Raw genomic sequence first — 11,780 nt, 5'->3', positions numbered from 1 at the left:
TTAGATTTTTCAAATTCAGCTTTGTAGTAGGTTATAGGTTATTTCTGACACGTCTTCTAAAGCATGTTTTCGTCGATCAAAGACGATAGCGCTTCTCTTTTCGTTAGCTTCTAACCTGAAGTATTAATAGTGAGGCACACCACAAATCACTAAATTGTCCACACTCGACATATCGTGGTAGGCGATGCTAATGCTCTACGGCAAGTAGCTTTGGAGTCGATAGGAATACACCACAAGGAATGCTTGCCACCATTGTGACCAGTACAGTGAAATAGGTTTGTAGCTCGCCTATGTCTGTGTTAACTGTGTGTATGCAGCCGAATAAGTTCGTGCCTGTTACTTACTGGCGCAAATCTAAAGTTGGTACCCGTTGAAGTAGTGCTATCTTTGACGTGTATGAATTTTGATTGTTGTTTGTTTATAAAGTTTGGTGCGAAGTGTGGACTGTGCGTGTAAGTGAAACGGAAGGAAGCGTAAGTTTGGATTCAGATACAGGTATAATATAAATTTGAAATAAATCATAATTGTTGTTACAGCCTTGTAAATAGTACGTATACAATATTTTGGCTATTGTTTAATGTTTGAATGTTCCTCCGTTATTATATTACTTACCCGGACATCGTGCGTTTGTTAAGTCTTTACGCCCGGTAATTAAGAGACATATGACACATTATTGGTTGTTTTGTAAGCACATGGACTTGATTGATACTGAAGATGTTATTAAATTGGTTTTGATTTTTGTATGCAGATAATGGCGTAGATTGCTTGCTGTTTGTCATTGTATTTGGTTATTCTAAATAAATTGTTTCCTTAGTTGAGAAGAGAATGATAGTTTACGTGATAAAGGTGTTGGCCGACTGTTGCAGGATAGACTAGTGTCAGGTTTCCAGGGCACAATTTTTTTTTTTTCCCCTCTAGCCGAGTGCAAGTCTTGGTCAGGTGATAGAGGATGTAGGTTCCCTTTGCAAAGACTTCACAAAGCAAGACTCCGTGGCAATAGTGGGTGGTTCGGCCAACACAATAGATAGGAGCTCTAATTATAAAATTGAGAACGACCTTGTGAAGATAGCTTCAGCAACAAAACGTACTGGTGTTGGCCTTGTCTCATCTTAGTCGCCATGACTGGCCTCATTTAAACTCTTCTGTTAGGAGAGTTAATTTAGAGGTGGAGTTGCTGCATGGAGCAGCTTCCTGTTGGCCCTGTCAGCAGTTGGGATTTCACTAGACATGACTTTTACCTCAACAGGAAAGGGAAGGGAAATCTGTCTGGGGTAATAGCAAATAACATAAGGGGGGGGGGGGGGGCACTGTCACAAATGGTGAAGGAGAGACAGATCAGAAGGCTGAAAATGACATTCACGTTGATAAAATAGACAGCCAGAAACCAAATTTTAATGTATACAATTCATGCAGACAGCCTCTGATTGAGACTAGAGATACTCAAAAATTGTCAGGAAAATTTGATTCATCCAGTTGTAATTCAGCCATAGCACAAAGTCAGTTATCCTTATTGCATCAGAATATCTGAGGACTAAGGGGTAAACTTAATGAGTTGCTTGTTTGTGTTGAAGAATGAAGGTTGAGCAAACCAGTTGAGGGTCAATCCATTTAAATTCACCCAATATGAATAAAATTTGTTGCTCAACATTTTTTATTTTCTTAATTTTTTTTTTTTTTTTATAATCATGAGTTGCCTATAGGCAGGCATTCACAAAACACTGTTTTAAAAATTTTTATAAGTCATAGTTTTTTCTGGCAGCAATTTTTACATTGGCGGTTGGGCAAATTTTAGTGGAAATCGATGTTTGCGGAAAGTTTAATTGCCAAGTTATTTTAAAAGATATCAGAATAATTTAAAAACCAGTGTGCTGAGGATGAAATGAACTTCAGGCATAATTTTTTAAAAATTTTCTATCATGCAACAGAGTCACTCAAACTCTTTCTGTAAAGACTCTGGAAAAATTTATCAATCTTTACTTTTTAAGGCCTTCAATTTTCATGAAGGAAGAGAGACTCACTAATAATATGTTATCTCTGTGTTGTGTACTTACATAACTACCTGCAGTAAAAGTTGCAGTCCTGAGAATGCACTCCTGTCTTTTCCTAGAGCTTTTCAAAAATGGCCAAAACCCTTCTAACGTCAATTTTTGCAGGTCAATATCCAAAAAGGGACTGAATGAAAACAAGTGAAAATTTTACAGAATGTTCATTCTCATGGGAATATCTCACAAAAAGAATTATGACTGAGACTGGACTACATTGAGAGTAATAGGGCAGCAAATTTCAGTAAAAAACACTACCCCTCTACACGCTCGTGCATAGCCAAGTTAGCAAACAAGGGCTTGAAATTATTACAGTTGACATTGGTCAAATGATGTTTAAATCATTACATACAATAAATGATCAAATATTTCTAATTTTAAATAACAATGGGCAGAGATAACAATTGGTAAGAGTTCTAATTCTTAAAATTAACGGTACATTTGTTGTACTACACTTGCATACATGTATACAGATTTAAAACTTCAGTTGTAACTACTTGCCAGCTGCAATTTTCATTAGGAAGTTAAACAAACACAATATTTCATTGCATAGTTTATCAGTTATGTTGTGTGTTATACCAGACACTGTTGTGAGTTCCAGTGGAGTCAGCTTTTGTACTATTTTATTTGCAGGCACCCAAGCAGTGTCATTTTTGGAAAGTTGAAAGGCAGTTCTTGGACCAGAAGGGTGAAAGAAATGCACTAAAACATCATTGTTATCTTCATTTTTCTCTTCAATTTTTCCAAGCCACCACTTCTCATCATACATACAAACAACAAAATCTTTATTTGTAAAAGATGATACATTTGTAAAAAGTATTGAAGTTTGATGATCATCAATGTTGGAGCCTTTGGAAGTAACAAAACATCTTATTTGATTTCACTTATGGGAATATATCTGTGATAGCTTCTTGTTCCTTTCATTGGTAAACAACAATCAAATCTCTGTCAGCTTTGTTTTGATTTGTTCAATTTCAGTTGAAGAAATAAATAAATATCTATTCTAGTAATATTCTGTTGACAGTATTTGAACAAATCGTGTGGAGTCAGGATCTGTTCTGTGTAAGGTCTTTGAAGGGAAGCTCGTGTAACTTCTCTTTTTGTTGTTCCACCTATCCCATCCCAAGAATTCTTTCCGTGTGATGAGGCAAAGAAATTCCACTCTGCTGGTAAACCAAAATCATTTTTGTGTTGACAGATATTAATGAAGATTTTCTTATTTTTTTGTACTGGCTGCTTGCACCATCACTAAAGTAGATTACCTTTTCAATATTACGTATAATATTCTTAATTTCTCTAATGAGGTGATGTTGAAATGCATACACAGTCGGGCATTATGTTCTAGGTGGCCACTAATTACACAAATAGATTTGCAACACACGTTGTCTTCTTTTTTAAAGTAGATGACAGACAGATGCAGTGTCGCTTGTGCATTAGTCCAGTGAAAACTTTGAATTTCATCCTGTACTGTAAATGTATAATTTTCTGCAAAATCACCAATCACTAAGCAGTGGGTTTCTTTCAGGTTTTCTTTCGTTTCCTTAAAATATTAAGCTGAAGCTTTTGAGATAAAGTGATGGGATTTTAAAAGCACCAGCTTATCGACAAGATACTGTAAAAATTCCTCACTGGGTATTACCTGTGTAATAAGCTCAACTCTATCAGTTTGTACCCATTGTTTGAAAACTACTTCATCAGGCAAGATGTGAAGTTTATTTTTCAAGATATCAAGTAGAGTATCTGGTCCAGGACATCCTGCACATATGTCGAGCATACATTTTTCATTATCAATATCACATACCATGAAAGCTATCAGGTCTTTATAATTTGCATTAAGCTTTGCTCCTTCCATCATAAGCTTTGTGTTTTGATGATGCTTGCAAACGCATACAGTATGAGTTCCTGATGAACCTGGAAGAACACACCGCTTTGGTCGTAGAACACAAAACATAGAGCGGCCAATTTTGTTATCTGGGTATTTTTGTTTATCGAGGCTGTAGAGCTCATTCAGCGAGAGAAGAATTAACCTTTTCTGCTTCTGCACCTAAACATTGTCAGTCACAGTTGAAACACATTCCTTTTTACCACGACACATGCGACTATTGACATCATCCTCGTAAAATTCTTTAACACTATTAATAACAACTTCGTTTATTTTGTTCGCACCTTGTCTTTTAGAAAGATGTGGTAAGATACCTTGATCCATAACTAGCTGCCTAGTTAACTTCACCATGTATTCAGATGCACCAAATTCCTCGGTTATTTTTTTCTTTGACCATGATCTTGGCAAGAGGCTAATTATCTTAATTTTGTCATCTTTACTGGAAACTTTGAATTTTTCTTTCATTTTGGCAATAAGTACATCATACTCACTTTGTACATTTTCTGTACTGTTTCTATTCTGAGCATCGAAGTCATTATGGAAAGATTCTTCCAATTTTCACTTGACAGCACTTGTAATTTTATCAGTTTCTCTTTGTAAAGCTGATAGTTGCTGGTCTTTGTTGAGCTTTGTTAGTTTATGTAAAGGAGATAATTCCAAAGTTTCACAGATTGATTCTGCTTGATGCAAAGGATCATCCTCAACCAATTCAAAAGGCCCAGGAAGAAATTCAGGATCATTCTCAACACTAATTGCCACTTTTTCAGCTGGTTTATTTACAAATATTCTTGATGCGCAATGGGCATAGAGCTTGTCCAGGAATTAGGTTAATATCCACATTTTTTGTTTAGGTGTTCAGCTAGTATTTTATGCAAACCATTTTTAACTGGCTTTTTGTGAGTATCAAATAGGTCACAACACTTTTTACCAAAAATGTGGTTGTATTTGTCTAAATATTTATCTTCGTGGAAATAACAAATATTAGAAATTTCTTTCGAAATTCTTAATTTTAACAAACATTGTTCTTCAGCTGGCAAGTCACTCACTCTTATTAATTCTTGATGCACTTTCTTCTTGTAGTGTTGTTTATGGCACTGTTCACTTATTAGTTCACCCACAAAACAACTCATTTCAATACTTGAAAAATATACTATTCTTTAAAACAGTTGAAGATGGGAGACTTCAGATCTACACTTACAAAACTTATTCACTTGTTTATTGTTGTGGGTCCTGCAAAGAAAGTAATATGAAAAGTAACTCCAATGGAATTCACAAAGTGTCTGGTGGAACACACAAGTGATAAACTATGCAATGAAATATCGTGTTTGTTTAACTCCCTAATGAAAATTGCAGCTGGCAAGTAGTTACAACTGAAGTATTAAATCTGTATACGTGGAGAAACATTATGTGTATACTGTATGCAAGTGTAGTACAACAAATGTACCGTTAATTTTAAGAATTAGAACTCTTGCCAATTGTTATTTCTGCCCATTGTTATTTGAAAGTAGAAATATTTGATCATTTATTGTATGTAATGATTTAAACATCATTTGATCAATGTTAACTGTAATAATTTCAAGCCCTTGTTTGCTAACTTGGCACTGCACGAGCATGTTTTTACTGAAATTTACTGCTCTATTACTCTCAATGTAGTTGAGTCTCGGTCATAATTTTTTTGTGAGATATTCCCATGAGAATAAAGAACATTCTGTAAAATTTTCACTTGTTTTCATTCAGTCCCTTTTTAGATATTGGCCTGCAAAAATTGACATTAGAAGGGTTTTGGCCATTTTTGAAAAGCTCTAGAGAAAACAGGAGTGAATTCTCAGGACTGCAACTTTTACTGCAGGTAGTTATGTAAGTACACAACACAGAGATAACATATTATTAGTGAGTCTCTCTTCCTTCATGAAAATTGAAGGCCTTAAAAAGTGAAGATTGACAAATTTTTTCAGAGTCTTTACAGAAAGAGTTTGAGTGACTCTCTTGTATGACAGAAAATTTTTTAAAAAATATGTCTGAAGTTCATTTCATGCTGAGCACACTGGTATTTGAATTATTCTGATATCTTTAAAAATAACTTGGCAATTAAACTTTCCGCAAACGTTGATTTCCACTAAAATTTGCCCAACCGCCATTGTAAAAACGGCTGCCAGAAAAAACTATGACTTCTAAAAAATTTTAAAACTGTGTTTTTTGAATGTCTGTCTATAGGGAAGTCATGATAAAAAAATCAAGAAAATAAAAAATTGAGCAACATCGCCTGGGTGATTTGAAATGGATTGACCCTTGATATAATCTGCCTCTCTGAAAATCATGTGACCACTGGTATGGGTATGTTAAATCCTACAGGATTCAAGTTAGCTTCTTACTTCTGTAGAGAAAATATGGAGAGAGGAGGAGTTGCTACATTTGTCAGAAACTGTTTTGATTCAGGAATACTGATATTAATAAATTTTTGCTCAGGGCAAAACTTAGAAGCTTGTGCCACAGAAGTAATATTTCATAATAAGTCCTTTATAATAGTAGGTATATGCAGATCACCTTCAGGAAATTTTAACCCCGCGCGACCGCTATGGTTGCAGGTTCGAATCCTGCCTCGGGCATGGACGTGTGTGATGTCCTTAGGTTAGTTAGGTTTAAGTAGTTCTAAGTTCTAGGGGACTTATGACATCAGATGTTAAGCCCCATAGTGCTCAGAGCCATTTGAACCATTTGAAATTTTAACCTTAAAAAATGGAAGCTCTCTTGTCCCATCTCATGGTAAAAAACAAGGAAATAGTTGTTGCTGGTGATTTTAATGCAGATTTGTTGAAAAGCTCTGTCAGTGAACAGTTATTCCAGTCAGTAACATTATCATTCAATTTAGTTCCTACTGTGAACATTGCAACTGGGATATGTAAATGCTCTGAGACTGCTATTGATCATATCTTTGTAGACAAATCTAGGGAAAAAAGTCTTATCACAAAACCTGTAGTAACTGTGCTACCTGATTCATGACATGCAACATCTTGTGTTAAATGTTGAAACATGTCAGGATATGAAATTGATTAAATCTGAGTACACGAGGGTAATAAAAATTGAGGCACTCAGGAAATTGCTCAAACACGTGAACTTAGCCTGCAATACTTCTGACTCAAAAGGAAAATGCAAAGCATTCATTAATAAACTTACCTCCTCTTTTGAAAATTGTTTTTCCCTAGAGGCAGTGCTGTTTTTCTGGGGGGATGCGTACCCCTAAACTTTTTCGTCTACATAATTTTCTTACGATGTTGAGAACTTGGAAGAGTGCCAAAGATTTATTTCACGGACGTAAATTTTTTATTTCATTTTTTCATGGTGGTAATTGCAATACGGAATGATATCATTGCAGTTTTTGGTGGGAAAAACGATGTCATTGACTGTTTCAAGCATTTCGAAGCTGCGGCAACCGTTCTCAACAACTTAATCGCTGGCAGCCAGTTCGACAAGCGTGTAGTGCCCCCGACTGCTAATAGTGGGCGATGGTAGTGCTAAACGGATATGCGTAGTCTCAAATGCCGAGCTACCGATAGATGTCTCTACGGTCCCGCTACCATGATCCTTCTTTATTCATTGCTGTCTTTATTTTGTTGTTCTTTATTCGTTTGCACTTGCTGTTCTGTTCTTGTCGGTTGTGCAAAGTTTTACAGTGTGTCCTGTCTTTTGTTGCAACTTTTAAGTTGGACGTGAGAGATGAGCAGAAAACTAACAAACTGTGCTTTATTTGAGGTGATGTAAACTGAAGTGTTCGATACCACATTATCTTGTATGTTTGGGTGTCTCTTGGTATTGCCTGCTTCATTTGAGCTAAGTCAACTGAAGAGTCCGATACCACTTTCTTTTTCTTCTCTCTCTCTCTCTCTCTCTCTCTCTCTCTCTCTCTCTCTCTCTCTCTCTCTTCCGACATGTTGATGACTTCATGGCTAAAAGCAGACGGGTGGTGTTCCATGCTTCAGTTATAAGTAATTTTCGCTGCATTATATCCAATGTCGGAGTACCCTCAAACTTTTTTTTTTAGAAAAAAAGCACTGCCTAAAGATAACTCAAATCACACAGAGACGAAAAAGTGAACCATGGATTACACAAGGAATAAAGATATCATGTGGGGCAAAAAGGAGATTGTATCTACTATTTATGAACAGCTCTGAAACAAGTAGCCTACTTCATTTCTGTTAGTGACAGTTTGGGGTTATCAGGTTTGGTGAACAGTGCAATAGAGTAGGCCTATCTGAGACCAGTGTTTACAAATAATTCACGTCTCCCACAGAAGTAGCATCCATCATAAACTCCTTAAAATCTAAGTAGGCCTATTCCAGTGGTTGTGATAACATATCAGCGAAGTTAATTAAAGAGTGCTCGTGCGAGTTGAGTTCTGTATTAAGTTATTTGTGTAATCAGTCTCTTATCAGTGGAACATTTCCAGACTGGCTGGAAAAAAAAAAGCTGAAGCTAGGCGTCTTTACTAGAAGGGGGATAAAGAGGTACCATCAAACTATCGACCAGTATTACGTTTGCCGGTTTTCTCAAAAATATTTGAAAATGTTGTGTTCAAGCGTCTCCTTAAGCATCTGACTGAAAATAATATATTGTCCAAGTAACAGTTTAGATTTCTTAAGGATTCTGATAGAGAAAGCTTTTTATACTTACAGTGATAATGTACTTTATTCATTAGATAGTAAATTAGAGGCTACTGGCATTTTCTGTGACCTGTCAAAACCCTTTGACTGTGTGAACTGCAGCACTCTCTTAAGTAAGTTAGAATATTGTGGTGTCGCCGGCAATGCTGCAAAATGGTTTGCGTCTTATCCATCTAGCAGGAAACAAAGGGTGTCGTTGCAAAATAGCTGTGCAGTAAGCAGTCAGTCTTCATCCAGTTGGGAATTAATTAAATGTGGCGTTCCTCAAAGTTCCATCTTGGGTCCGTTGCTTTTTCTTGTGTACATTAATGACCTCTCATCTGTTACATTGGCAGATGCTAAGTTTGTTTTGTTTGCAGATGATACAGACATTGCAATAAGTAGCAAGTCAAGTACAGATTTAGAAATAGCTGCTAATCAAATTTTCACTGACCTTAATAAGTGGTTTAAAGCTAATTCACTGTCATTAAACTTTGAGGAGACCCACTATAAGCAGTTCAGAACCTGTAAGAGATTTTCTTCCAGCATATTTAGAACATATGAAGACATGCAGATCGAAGTGGTTGACAGTGTTAAATATCTGGGATTACAACTCGATAATAAATTCAGTTGGTAAGGGCATACCACAGAATTGCTTGAGCGCCTAAACAAGTCTGTATTTGCCGTGAGAATGATGTAGGACGTAGGAGATATAAATATAAAAGAACTTGCATACTTTGCTTACTTTCCTTCTATTATGTCATATGGGATCGTATTCTGGGGTTACTCATCAAACCGAGCAAAAGTTTTTAGGGTGCAAAAGCATGTGATAAGAATCATTTGTTGTGTAAATTCAAGAACATGATGTAGAAACTTGTTCAAGGTACTTTGTATTCTAACCACTGCTTCTCAGTTTATTTACTCCTTACTGAAATTCATTGCAGGTAATATATCTCTATTTCCAACCCATAGCTCAATACATAGTATCAATTCTAGGAATAAGAACAATCCGCATAAAGACCTAAAATTACTTACCTTGGTTCAAAAAGCGGTCCAATATTCAGGAACAAGCATTTTCAATAAATTGCCATAAACCATTAAAAACTTGGTTTCAGGTAAGCATGGTTTAAACCGAGTTTGAAAGACTTTTTGATAGGCAACTCCTACTCTATAGATGAATATCTTAACAGAGACTGTTAAGCCAGTAAAAATGTCTTATCAGATTTCAGTTTTGACAGCACTTAGTCACAACAGTCAAGATTAGGTATTTTGTTTATGGTAAATTTATTAATAGTGCATAACACTGTTTCATTCTGACAGCATGTTAATTCTGTAAATGTTAGTTATTTTAGTTTACCGCATTGTGTTCGCCTATTTCGACAGTCTCCTGACAAATGATCAGGGTAGTAAGTATTATATTCAAATGTTTTATGTTTGTATGTTATATTTTCTGACATGTTCCACACCCATGAGAATCATCCCATTTTTTGGATCTATGGAACAAAAACTGAATCTAATCTAAGAAAAAAAAAAAAGTTCAGTTGTTGATAAGTCTCGGAGGAATAGTTCCATATTAAACTCTTTTAGTAACTTTTTTATCATATTATTGAGGTTTGCGCAATTGCTAGGGGAGGAACACACAATGTAATTATTACTGAGTTGTATATAGTTTTCACCATTTGCTAGCTGCTTGTTACATGATGTGACATTGGCAATAAACGTAATCTGCATAAGATCTGAATTTTTCATATGCTCTTATGTTTCCAAAAACCACACGATGCCTCTTTCTTTGTGCGTAATCCCAGATGCGTGTAAATAAAAGTGTATGCACAAAATTTGTGGAAAAAAAGCATGGACATCCTCGTTTCCACATGCCTTGGTGTGCAAGCAGTATGTTATGGGTCCCCTTCTTTGCTTGGGAGCTTGTGCTGCATTTGTTGTGATGAAAAAGAAGTGACAGAAAATGAAAACACACACACGAGTGTAGGAAAGAAGTACCTGAAGGACAGAGGTACGAGAAATGCAAAGTGACAATGTTTAGTTTGTAAATTTCAGATGGAAGTTACCGCAGAAATTTTGAATTTTCTGCTTGGGGAAACAGCCGCCATACGGCTGACAATAACATTTCATTAGCAGCAACTGGCGATGTATATACCAGTTTTAACTATTTATTTCACATTTCAAGACAAAGCATTTCAATAATTATTTCCAAAACTGAGAAATACTTAAGGGACGTTCTTAGTCGTTATGTGGAGGTTAACTAACTTCCAATTCTTCGACTGTATTGTATTGTATTGTATAAATAAAGTTGTTCACACAATTTTAATCATGAAAGATTATAGGCGGTGTAGACTAACATCTTTGGACTCGACAAATTTGCAAATTGCATAGACACCAGAGTCCACTAGGATGGAGGTGGTTTTGTAATTTTTTTTTTTTTGTTTTCCCCCTCCAACAGTGCCCTTCATTTCTGTGTGTACATGTTTGTTAGCTACACATAGCCCATTATTTGTTTTGTTCAGATGTGGGGCACCTATTAAGTCACCAAAGCATGAATATTCGTCCACCATTTTCATATACACTTTTCATAAATTTCTGGCTTATTCTTCCCTGTTTTCCTACTGTGAAACTTAACAATTTCCTAGTCTTTAAAGTAATATGACTGGAAAATTTGTATCTAACACTTGATGCTCTGGGCATCATATCTCAAATATTTGTTCAAATAATCTGTAGAAGTGTCATTCCGTACGACTTTTCTTTGTATGTAATCATCTATAAAGTTAAGCATAGTCCCTTTGAAGACACATGATCCCCAGCTGCTCGTTGTCTGCTAAAAAGTGCAAAGATTCCCACTGAAGCCAGGAAGCAATGCTATATACATACAGCCTAAATTTCCAGGAAATTATGTACGCAAAAATGCGCATGTTGTGCAGTTGGAAAGTCTTGCACCAGGCAAATCTGAACAGAAAAACAGAATCTCGTGGCTGCACCTTATGAGATGTTAGTGAACAGAGTGGTCATGTCTACTGTTATTGCAAATTATCAATGTTTGATCACATTTTGGTTGTGACTGCGCATCTTGAGGAACAAAACATGTTACCTCTAAGAGGATAGCTGGCTTATGTACACTTGACATTCTGAGGATGGCTAGACAATATGTGGCCAGAATATCAGTGGACGAAATTTTATTTGCGTGGCTGCATGCCCGAAATTTAATGG

At 36.0% G+C, this 11,780-nt stretch overlaps 1 protein-coding gene across 2 annotated transcripts in view; it reads left to right on the top strand.

Annotated features, from left to right (window-relative positions):
* Positions 1-294: 294 nt before the first annotated feature.
* The window catches only part of LOC126191393 (cyclin-Q), a 73,537-nt gene continuing 62,051 nt past the window's right edge, over positions 295-11,780 (top strand). The window contains exon 1 of one of the 2 annotated variants that reach the window (XM_049932253.1): positions 295-495. The gene's annotated coding sequence lies outside the window, so the exon portion shown is untranslated. The remainder of the gene's footprint in view (positions 496-11,780) is intronic. The other variant, XM_049932252.1, reaches the window with a different exon arrangement.

Source organism: Schistocerca cancellata, chromosome 6 (genome assembly GCF_023864275.1).
Source record: "Schistocerca cancellata isolate TAMUIC-IGC-003103 chromosome 6, iqSchCanc2.1, whole genome shotgun sequence".
Taxonomy (NCBI): Eukaryota; Metazoa; Arthropoda; class Insecta; order Orthoptera; family Acrididae; genus Schistocerca; species Schistocerca cancellata.
This window is presented reverse-complemented; position numbering and strand designations above follow the sequence as displayed.